The sequence below is a fragment of the Pezoporus wallicus genome, unplaced genomic scaffold, assembly GCF_028554395.1.
Source record: "Pezoporus wallicus isolate ANWC-B61680 ecotype Strahan unplaced genomic scaffold, APGP_CSIRO_Pwel_v1 contig_6401, whole genome shotgun sequence".
Lineage (NCBI taxonomy): Eukaryota > Metazoa > Chordata > Aves > Psittaciformes > Psittacidae > Pezoporus > Pezoporus wallicus.
Genome location: NW_026638608.1, coordinates 3,833,515 through 3,845,359, shown reverse-complemented (window position 1 = coordinate 3,845,359; position 11,845 = coordinate 3,833,515).

Sequence of the window (11,845 nt, the reverse complement as noted above, 5' to 3'; positions counted from 1 at the left end):
TCAAGTGTCAGGGAATGGAGTCACTCATCCAAGTCACAGGTGGTAGCATTTTCTTCCTACTTACTGGTATACATCTGTGTTTTCTGCTTCTACACAACAAGAGTTTGTCAATATCAAGCTCATTCTTACTTCAGCCATATACTAATTCCAAAGCTTGAAAACATAACAACCAAATGGGAAAACCCAGATTTATGATGGATGCTAACTGGCACAAGCCAAAGTTCACTCAAGTCAATTGGAAAGCATCTCATAGGCTTCAAGAGTTACTTACTGAAAGAGTTTTCAGCATAAGGGCTTTTATTATTATTACTATTACCTCAGGATCAGGTTTCCTGGCTTCAGAAAGAAAACAAATGGAGAGCTATTAATCTGGTCTAGTTTGTGAAGTTTCACAGTGTATCAGTAATGTATTTGCCCATTTCAGATTACACAAAGTCTCTGGACCTTCAGTCAAACAGCAAATACAATACACAGGTACTCTTGCCTTTCTTGGTACCAGCACACTCTGCAGCCAGTTGTGAAGTCCATGTTTGCTTTCCTTCCAAGAGCAATCCAATAGAACAGTTGGAGCAGGTCTTTGCTTCAGCAAGGGCTCAAGCTTGTATTTGGTTGAACAAGGAGCAGCACCAATCAACCACTCCACTGCAGCCACCCTCAGGGCAGAAACTGGCAGCCATTTAACGTGATGGGGTAATGTTAAGCCACAGCTCAGGATAGAGAGGAAAGAATGATGTAGCCATTGACAATTCAATGAGACATTAACAGATATAATTGCAGCTGGAATTTGGATGGGCTGCCAGGACTGGTACCCCTGTACTTGCAGGGTGCTGCAGGATGCTTAGTAACCATGCCACCCCCTGAATGCCATGCTCTGTGTGCACTAGCTGCAATGCTGCATTTACTTAGGAGCTCTTAGTCTTGATTGTTCTGTAATTCTATAGAAAATGTATGGAATTTGACAAGATTGCTTCTTGAGATGGCATGCAAGCTACAACTGCACTTAAGTAAATCACAAAGAATCTCTGCGTCTTTACCTTTTTGCCCTTTTCTTTTGCTTCTGCTTGCCGTGCAGTCAAAGGAAACAGCTTTTTATGTGAATGATGATTAATAAGCAGCCCTGTTGAAGGCTGCTGGTGCTGGTGTTAAGAACAGGCTCCTTTAATAGACACTTTAAAATGTGTTCTAACATGTGAAAATGATAGGCTGTCAGATCACCATTCAGGTGTACAGCAAGATAATAACATGCATTTGAGAAAAATGATAAGGTAAAATACACACTTTTACAGTATGAAGATAAATAGTGAAATACACACTTGCATGCCTCAGTGTGAAGCAAGAGGGGGAAATAAGGGAAAATATCCATTCAGAGTGGAATTAGGAGCAGCCTAGACATCTCCATTGCCTTGTGTTTGAAACAGCACCAACTGGACGTGTCTGACTTGTTGTATCTGTGTTTGAATTAAAGATGCAAAGTATTTGCAGCATCTGTTTATTGGCTGTTATCTAAATCTTTCAACAAGGGTGAAAGCCTCCCAAGACAGGACTTCTTCCTTTTGGTTATAGCTTCAGTATTCAAGCTTTTAGGCAGGGACAGGATGAAATCTTCTTGAAACCAGCGCAATTGATGGAAAGCTATTAATGAAAACAAAGCAGTAGGAGGTCTGGGTTGCTTGATCAGTGCCCCCAAATCACCTTTCTTATTTGTGTAGAACCTTGACAGGTAGTAACTGAAGTTGTGGGGTGGTGAAAGGACAGTTGTCTCTTTCGGAAGTACACCACAGTCCCCTTCCCTGATTACTGGGTTGACCTCTTAAGAACAAAGTGCCTGAGCATTTGAAGTTTAACCTTAGACATGTGTGTGTGTGTATATATATATATATAAAACAAGCATTTTCCCATTCCTGTTAATGTTGCCATTATTTTCAAGCGTCTGATAAATGTCAAGTCTTTATAAATTGTTTTGATGTTCAGTTCTTACTTTAATCTTTGTGCCCAACAAAAGCATTCAGAATATTTCCCAGCATAGCATGGTAGACCAATCATAGTGTCGGTCCTTTAAAGAGCTAAGAGAGAAATGAACTCTGAGACTGTTGCTGATGTACTGAAAAGCCAAGGAGAACTTCCTGTACTGATTCTTCGCTTTTCAGGATGCCTTAGTTAAGTTAACCTGAGTGGTTTGCAGTGGATCTTCATTACCTGTGTTTCAGTGAGAAGGACATATGCACTGCAGAGAGCCACTGAAACCATCGGGAAAGTATCACTTTCAGTTAAGGATGTGTATGTACTGATGGTACTCAACCTGAACTAGAGCCAAAACGAAGCAAGCCTTCAGAGATGTACTCCAGGTGCATGCTGGACTGTCACATAAAGGCTTGACCCATCATCTAACACCTATGGACTTCTTAATGTTTAAGGTTACTCTGATTCTCCAGTTTCTTAAATTTTGACCAAAATGGATGTTCAGAAGTGGATCCCAATGTTTTAAGTAGCATTAAGTAGATTAAGATGGACTAATCGGGCTAAACCAGGGCTAGATTAACTTACCCCAGCTATGTGTATCTGAACCCAGATCCTGCACTTGCAGCTCAGGAATGGGAATTCTGGTTGCATTCAGCTACCATTTTGTATTTAAACGCGGAATCACACCCACTGATAAGGAGATTGGTACTCTCTACTTGGAGACATCTTCTTTGATTTTTAAAAGGTTCTGAGGACTCTGAACTGCATTTGTTTGGGATTCAGAAAATCAGGATTGTGTCTATTCTTTCCAGAAAACCTGGCTTCCTTTGAGTAGGTTCTGAATGTTCTCATGCATTGATCCCAGATTGGAAAGCTTGTGTCCTGGTTCAAATAGGTAAGAGTTGTTCCTTCTTTTGTCTCAGGAAGGGAAAAAATTAAACAAAAAAGTAATGCCCTGAATGCCAGTTTTAACCATGCAGGAAACTTTCCTCACCTGAGTACATTGCCCTAGGGAGACAGGGTAGATACCCTATGTGGAGTTCTTCCAAGCTCTTCAAACCAAGCATCAAAGAAGCAACCCTCTGGCTTAGAGGTGAGAAAATGCTGCCCTGAGGCACAGCTCCTGTGTCAGGCAGATAGCAATGGGCTCGTAAAACAATGTTTGAAAAGGTAAAAAAGAACAGAGGGGAAAAGATAGAGATTCTTAGTAGCTGCAAAGTGAGGCTTTTCAATCACAATCTCTGACACAGAACAGCACTATTTGGACAGTAAATCACTGTGGCCCACTGAGAAACCTGTGTTGATAAAAGACTCTGACAGGCCAGGTAAGAGGTTCAGGGTGGCTTGCAGGGAAAATCTTTCATTCCAAACACACACACCAGACCAGCAGAGGCAGGAGGAGCAGGTACAGGCAGGCAGTCCTGAACAGGAGGGTGAAATGGGATTTCAGCTCATTCTTTCTACAAAGAGGATAGGAAAGCCCCTCTCTGATGATTTTATTTGGGGAAACAGAGGGCTGCCTTAAGATTAAGATTCTTCCACCTATGTCACGTTCACATCAGCTCCTGGGTCTAGTGACAGAACCCTAAATGACAGGGTAGCAAAGCAGATCTATCAGTTTTGGGGATCCAGCACCACTGGTTTGGTGGCAGCTATAGGTATGGCTGTGGAAGGTACTTGGAAATCACACAGCTGGATGATTGTTTAAAAGCCTTGGAGAAGGAAAATAAGGTACATATGAGCTGGTCAGACCTGAGTAAGATAAGCGAGCTCAGTCAGGATACAAGGACATTGAGACCCTCCAAGCCTTTGGAGCACAGCTAGCAGGATATGAATGACCTTATAACATTGTGCATTTCTTGTAAAATGCACACTTTGAACCTGCTTACTTTATAGTTGCACAAATATCCCATTCTTTCCCTTCCTTTTTCCTTCCCATTCTTGACCTTATGCACTTTAGTCTTGCCCCCATAGCAAGAGGAAGTTTAATGTGGTGTCACTTACAACTCTTAGAGGTAAGGAGGAGGGAGATAGATTGAAGGAAAAGCAGCTAATTGAAGAGTTTAAGCACTTTTCTCTCAATTCATCAAACACTGCAGGTATAATATTTCACTGTTCTGCAGGACGTGTGGGAGATGTTTGAAACACCTGAATTGAAGAGGTGATTAGAAAGGAAAGTAACAAGGAAAGGTTTAAGAAAAGCTTGGGCAGATGTTTTTGTTCCCTTCCTAATGGAGAGACAGATATGGAAATTTACACTTAGTCCTTAATGCTAGACATTTACTTTGATATACACCTTCACATTATTCTATTCTAACTACACCTGCTTTTCAGGGGCTGCTCCATAGCACTAGTGTAGAATCATCCCATCACTTTCATATTCCTCCTATTTCTCAGTGTCCCTCTTATGTTCCATCCTTCTTAAGTTTCAGTGATGTAGACATAAGGACTGGGTGATGAGAAAGAGCCCTCCCATGCAGTAGTTTCCCCTGGGCCATTTCTGCCAGTCCTGTAAGGTTCTGTTGTGCCAACAGAGCAGCAGAGAGGCTCAAAATGCAGCAGATTGTATCTCTGACATTTCAAGCTGTTATGAGTTTCTCATTGAGGTTATTCTGTGATATCTAAAGGTATATTTGAGGTTTGCCTTCCACTGGTTGTAGCAGATTGTCTTTGTGATCAACACTTGCCTAGAAACATCTTGCTGTGTCCTGTTTGTTGCATTTTACTACTAGTCCAGCTGACTTAGCATTCACATGCTAACCTGCAATTTACTTGTGACCTGCCTTAGTACATTTGAGGGAACCAGGAGGGGGAAAACAGACATAGGTGAAGCACTCGACTGGGCTATGAATAAGCAAAACCACATTTAGAAAGAATTAAAGAAAAGGGGTGCAACAAAAAAGCAACAAACAGCTCGAGTCACTTTTCCTTGTCTACTATGGAAAGCTTGAAAGGGGAATTCCGTCTCCTGCCATTCTAAATAAATCGCTAGCAGCAAGGAGGTAGTAACTAGTTAGACACGGGACTTTCCACAGAAGAAGAGTATCCTGTTATATCACTGAGAAACATTCTAACCCGAGGCAACTGATCTTAACAGTTCAGTGTCTTAAATTTAGGGAGAGAGAAAAGAACAATGATAGCACTTGCTCTTCATTGAGGCACTTGCCTCGAGAGGCCTCTCAGTTCTCCTTTAGATGAACAAAGTCACTGTCCTTCTGTCAAGCGCTCATGTGCAACACAGCTCCATAAACTTCACTGACTGAGACTATTTGTAAATCTTCTCACTGGAGAGACAGTGTCTTGGAGCCACTATCAAATCACGCAAGTGGAGTCACATTAGATTAGATCACAGCTAAATCTATCCCAGCATCCTGTCTGTTACAATGGTCATTAGCAGATGCAAATGGAAAGCTTGTAAGAAACAAGGCAAGGAAAGTATAAACTAATCTTGTACCAACTCAGTCCTCCCAGGAGTTAGGGATGTTACAGATAGATGGCTAATGCTCTCATAACAGGTTTTCACCTGAGTGAAAGTCACATTTCTTACCTCTTCCATCTCTGCTTTGAAACCGACACCTCACAGTCAAGATCTATGCAGAAAAGTGCATCTGTAATGGATTAAGGTAGGAAAATTTCTCAGCAAAATTCTGATGTGACAAAAAATTAATGTTGAGATGACAAGAGCTTCAACTGAAGGGAAGGATTAACACACAGTTAAAATCTTGAAGGGAGGGATTAACACACAGTTGAGATCTTGAAGGGAGGGATTAACACAGTTGAGACCTTGACAAAGTCTTCATCCTTGTAACTAATACCTTGGCTTAAGCAGTCATTCACTTCTTGACTTAACTCTGTATCTTGCATCTTCCTTATAAAAGCACTGACAGGAGGCTGTTGGATATCTAGGGAAAGAGATGCTCTTGATCACTCAGGTTTAATTCTGTTTTATTTTTATTAAATAAAACATTAAGCCCTGGTACAAGAGAGACTAACTGTAGTCCATTGTTCAGGCAATCAGGGGTTAGATGTGGGCTCAGTTAACCTCTGATAGAAATGGGGAATGAAAATGGACCTTCTAAGTTCTTTGGTGGAAGCTTTCAAGAAGAGTTTATAAGCAAAGGAGTGTTGGTAAGTGCTTTTATGAACATAAATGGCGAAGTCTGTTTTGTTTTGAGTTGGGCTGTTTCTTTTTTAATTCTATAGAGAACTTTCTGCCTCCTTTTAGTAACAAAATCAACAATTTAGTGTAATCTGAGCTTGGTTTCTTATAACTTCAGTTGGATGTCAGACACACGCATACACACACCGGCCTCACACACACCCCCTTGAATCAAGAAGCTTAGCTGTGGGAGATCCTGTCTTTCCTAACAGAAGCTGAAGGGAATGGACACCTCTCAGCTGGCAGTTTAGCTGTTTCCTACTAAGAGGGATGAGTGGTAAACATGTTTGTATTTTCCTAACCCAGAATGTATTTTCATGAATAGATACCAAATGTGCAGATAAAATCCTTCTCTTTTTAAAGATCAGATCCAGTGAAGCTGGAGGAGGACATGTTGAGAAATTCCTTAAGCATTCACGTGATGTTCTTGTATAGATGGTGTCATACAGAACAGGATTTCAGAGTTCATATTCCAGGCACCCTCACTCCTAGAGGTAACTTGCATATGGGTGAGTGGCTGCATTCACTAAAGCTATTTTTTTCCTTCTGTTTTGACTGAAAGAATTCTGTGTCATTGAATTTGGCTTCTATCTTCTTTAGAAGGTGCTGAGTAAATAGCTGGAGCCATGTATGATAACAAAGACGAGTTACAGAATGTTAATTCTTGGCCTCCGATAGTCAAGGGTACAGTATTTAATATATAAGGTATTTAATACATGTAGAAGTTTTTAGCAAGCTACAGCCAGGTCCTTTTCTTTTGTAAACTGTATGACAATACTACAAAGGAATGGAGGCTTAAACCATGGGAAATTATCTCCTTTTGGTTGAAGGTGCTTAGGAAAAGCCAACTCTGGACAGACTACTTTCAAATACATAGATGCTTCAAACTGCAAATGGGAGTGCTTCAGGAAGTCTTGTTAGGCTCTTATCTAAAAATCTGGGTATCAGGTACATCCTACATTTCTAAATCAGGTCTGGGAATTTCTTATTCTAGCTTCATCTTCTGAACAGTAACAGCTTAACTCTGAACTAGAATATGTCTCTACATAATAGAAGACTATCCCCTCTTCCTCTTCCCTTTCCATACCTAGACAGAGCTAAAGGACCAAATGAAGTGCTATTACAATACTGAAAATGTAATGCAATCAAAAATTAAATGCTTCAATGTTCCAATGACAGAACAAAATGTCATGTTCCTACTCTTTTCTCTAGCATTGCTGTCATCTTCTTCCTCCATCACCTCCTGCTTGCCCCCCAGAATGGTTCAATGTCAATAAGTTGCAATGTGGAACTGAGTACATGGACATCCAGGCCACAGCCCAAAGGACAAGCACAGGGGAAAGCAAATAGACCACATTAATTGGAAAAAAAGGCCATGGATTTCCTTGTATTCTCCCTCATCCTTGTCACTACTTAAGAGATTTTTGTTTTAATGACACTATTCTACCTAGAAAAGTGGAATTTATGCATGACCACCAGGCTACAGAGCACAAGCTACTACTGTTGATACTTCTTAAAACACACAGAAATACAGGTGGATCAAACTGTTACAACTCTGGGTAAATAATGCCATGCTTCAGGCTTCGTACTTGGATGTTTCCTCTTTTAAAGGAGGAGAGAATTTTTCATGTAACTACCTCACCATCGGTTTCTGGAACCTACGTACCAATTATCATCCAATGTGGGAGGTTCTTATCGCAGAAAAGGAGTATGATTGTAGGCAGTGGGGGAGCCTGATCTCTAGAACTGTCCAACCCATGTGTGCACTCAGCAATGTATCATTTCTGTATATCAATATGAGTCTCTTTTACAAGAACACATCTACTTACTGTCCTGCAGACCCTGAGAGTTAAGAACAGCTATAGCAGAAAGTCCTCTTCAAGCCTTTCCCAGGTCAGAATGCAGAGCCCTGCGGCAGCTCTGACCTGCCTCACCGCAGTGCAGATACTCTGCTGTTCTGACAGGCTGGCAGTTCATCACCCAGATGAAAGGCTCTGATCTCCCCTGCTTGTCAGCAGAGCTGTCACAGGTGACATTCTGCAGATTTCCAAAGGTAGGTGAATTACAGAGTCAAACATCACTTGGGGGCAGAGGCAGAGAGGAGGGCAGGGAGTTTACAGTTATTTAAGTCTTCAAGATGTCTCAGGCATGGTCCTTGGTGCTTCTGTCTGGCTCATGCCCATGACTGTGCTGGAAGAGGCCTAAGGGACACTTCTTGGAATTCTTCAGATGGTCAGGGACCTGCTGCTCAGCCAATGGGCTCTATATGAATTGGAGGTAAAGATTTAAACCCTGTATTGAGCCATATTCAAGACTTTCAGACTTCCAACAGGAAGTAGGGCCTCCTGAGCCCCAAACCTTTACTTTTTCATGAAGTCTTATATTCCAAAGTAGTTAGGAATCTTATGAGAATGGAAACATGAATCCTGTATATCCTGTGCAGAGCTCTGGTACAGGGCTCCGAATCTGATGGTAATTCCAATGCTGCAGTTCAGCAGGGAAGTCAAGGGTCAAAACGCACTACTCACACACAGAGTATGCCATAATATACACTGTGTATACTTGTGTGATTCTAGTTGTCCTGCCTTTAGTTTCCTCTTCCTAGTCTCTTCAACCTCTGTGCTAAAACTTTAGTTGTAAGGAAAATAGTGGTGAAATTCATCAAAATAGATCAGTTTAGAAACCCTCACTAAGTATTGGTACAGGAACTGTCTCTTCAGTAATGGAGCCATGGTTTTAACTCCGTGAAACGATTTTGTTCTAACAGATCTGTTGTCCAAAGCATTTCCTAATTGCACTTTTGTTGTTATGCATGTATTTTATTGGTTGGTCAGTAAAGTGTCAAAGATACAGGCAACATTCCCTAGTATTTCTGAGCTCCGCCGCTTATCCCAGTCACACCTGCCTGAGAGGATAGTGGGATATGCCCAAAGATAACTCTAGTACACTGGTCCTAACATTTGTGTGAGCATGGTCTCTACCTTACTAATGCCATCAAGGTGTCTCAAAGGAAAATAAAGTTGAACAAAAGCAGCTAGGGTCATCTCCTGAGCTCCTGTGAAAGCTGAGGAAAGGCATACTGATGTTAAATGTGCAAGCACTTCATTTTCTTCACATTTATTTAATCTTTTCTATATTGGGAATGAACTGTTCAACTGAATTATCTCTAAATGACAGCATAAATGGTTAAAGATTCAAAGTTGCTATTTCCCCAGTGTCCCCCATATGGGCACATGATGAATCCCCATCACAAAACATACCATTCTACTAAATCTTTATATACAAAAGAATTGGCATAGACTAATTTGTACTTTTGGAAGACAAGATTGTGTTTCTCACAGGCACCACTACCAAATGCTACAGATAAACGTGGAATACAATAGAAACTGATAGGACTAGTTGCCCTTTAAAAGAATTCTTTGTAACTGTGACAAGTTAGAGAATAGCTGAAAGATGAGTTCAGACAGGACAAAAGGAAATAGATATCAAAACAGGGACACATGCAGGGAGAGTTTTGTCAGTTGCACAGCTATGCCTGAGCTCTTTTCACACAGTCTAAGCTGCTTTAGACTTTATATGATGGCTTTTACACACATGGGAGCAAACAATATGCTTGGTTCTGACAAGACACCATAGAGGGCTGCTTTCTCACCAACACCCATGTAAGCTTCTAAATAGCCTTACAGAGTGAAAACACGCTGAAGCCCTCCCCAGTTTTCACATCCCAGCCCATCGGGAGGGTCACAACGAAGCCTCATGATGAGTGGCTACAAAGCATCTGGAAGGGGTGTCTGGTTTCTGAGCTAAGAGGCAGAAGCGGGACCCCAAGGGAAGGCTGTCCCTGACCCCCTTTGCCCTCCCTTGTTCTGATCTTTATTGGGCCGTCTGCCTCGTAGCATCAAAGGCAAAAGCAGGCCCGTGATTTGTCCTACAACAGCTCTATAAAAACCATAATTGCCCAATAACCCTCTGTCTGCAAAGCAAGCCATCTTCCTGTTTCTTCTCTCATAAAGACTATTTGACAAGCCTGTTCCATCAGCTTATAAAAACCTAGAAATAGTTGCCTTCCCTGGAAAGAAACTTTGGATGAAAACAAAAAAGAAACTTTTCTCTTACACATATATGTAGAGTGTGTGTATGTATATGTATATACACACACACTAATATTTCACAAGTAAAATATGTAAACCACTTAAGATAACATGACAAGCAGAATAATTATTCCTTCTTAAAATAAGGATGTAAGCACTACATACTGAATTTATAAGGTCAGAAATGTTCTTCACTTTGAACAAAAGTGAGGTGGAGTAAGTGCTGCAGAACTAGACGGGGATGCTCTAAAAGTGATGCAGTAAGAATTATTCTGAATATCCTGTTATTCTGAAGTCGCATGTGATCAGAGACAATTCTGGTTTATAATTCTCTCTTTTTAAAGAGCTTCTTTCACCCCCTCATAACATTGCAGCAAAATTCACCAGCAAAAGTGATCCTTCAGCCTTCTCTTCAGTAAGGATGCTGATGTAAAGTCCACTCACCTTCTGGTTAGTGTAGGGAGTAGCTCATTCGGGTGACATTCTGCCCTCAAGCATCCTTGAGAAAATACAGAGAAACTCCACATTAAAATTGAGATAAATCTGTCTTTCTGTGGCTGTGTTTCAGTCACTAAAAAGTAATTCTAAGTAATCCTTTGCCTGAATAATCTTGTTCTGACAAAAAGGTTTTAAAAAGAGCAGTTATCCAATGACTTGTCTGACTGTCACAGGTTTCAGTTGAAATATTTCACATAGATACACAGTTAAGATTTGATTTGTGGTGCTGAGACACTCCTGGCAAATGTAAGACTCTCGTAGCTTAATTTATTTTCAATCCAAACTAGTTGCTTTGATATGTCTGAGAACAACTGCCCTGGGATCTGTTCCTCCCAATTGATGTCAAATAGCGATTCCTCTGCTAAAATTAGTGGATAAAGGATCAGGCTCTTCAAAACCAAAGAAACAATTTATGACTACTGCAATGGGCCAAATATTGAAATGTTTGTTATTGCACATAGAAGACTGTCCTTGAAGTCAATAAGAGCCCCGATGAGAAAGGAAGGTGGTGGTGAGGCTAAGGGAAGATGCAGATTTTGGACTCCACTGTTCTAAATCCATGGATGATTCAGAATACTCTGATTTCACACTCTGTATTTGTGGCCCAGGATTTGATTTTATAATTCTATATAAGCAAGAAAAAAAAAACGCTCAAATCTGGGACAATGATAAAACCAGGAACCCTAAGGTACACTTGTAGATAAGGCTGTTCTGAGAGGATGCTGGAAGTCATTTTGCTGCTCATTTTAGAGCTAAGGCTTTTTTAGAGTCTGGGTCTGAACTTGACTTCTAACTTCTGTGACAATCTGAAGTGCCGAAGAACTTTTCACCTAATGTGACTGAGACTCTTCCCAGTATTACTGGTAAACTGTATCTTCAAGATGCTGAACAACCATGTATCTAGATTTCCAAGTCCCAGCATGCAGCACTGTTTACTACTTCATTAGCACTACATCAATAAGCTGGTGTCCTTCAGGACCAGCATCACTCCTCAGATACAGGTGCAATGGAAGCCAGGGCTGGTATTCATTCAGCTACTTTGAATATGCCTGTTCCAACTTAGTTTGGTCGTCGGACTTCAGAAAGTTGCTGCAGTATCACTTAAATTCAGTCTTGGCATAACTTCAGTGCTCATTTT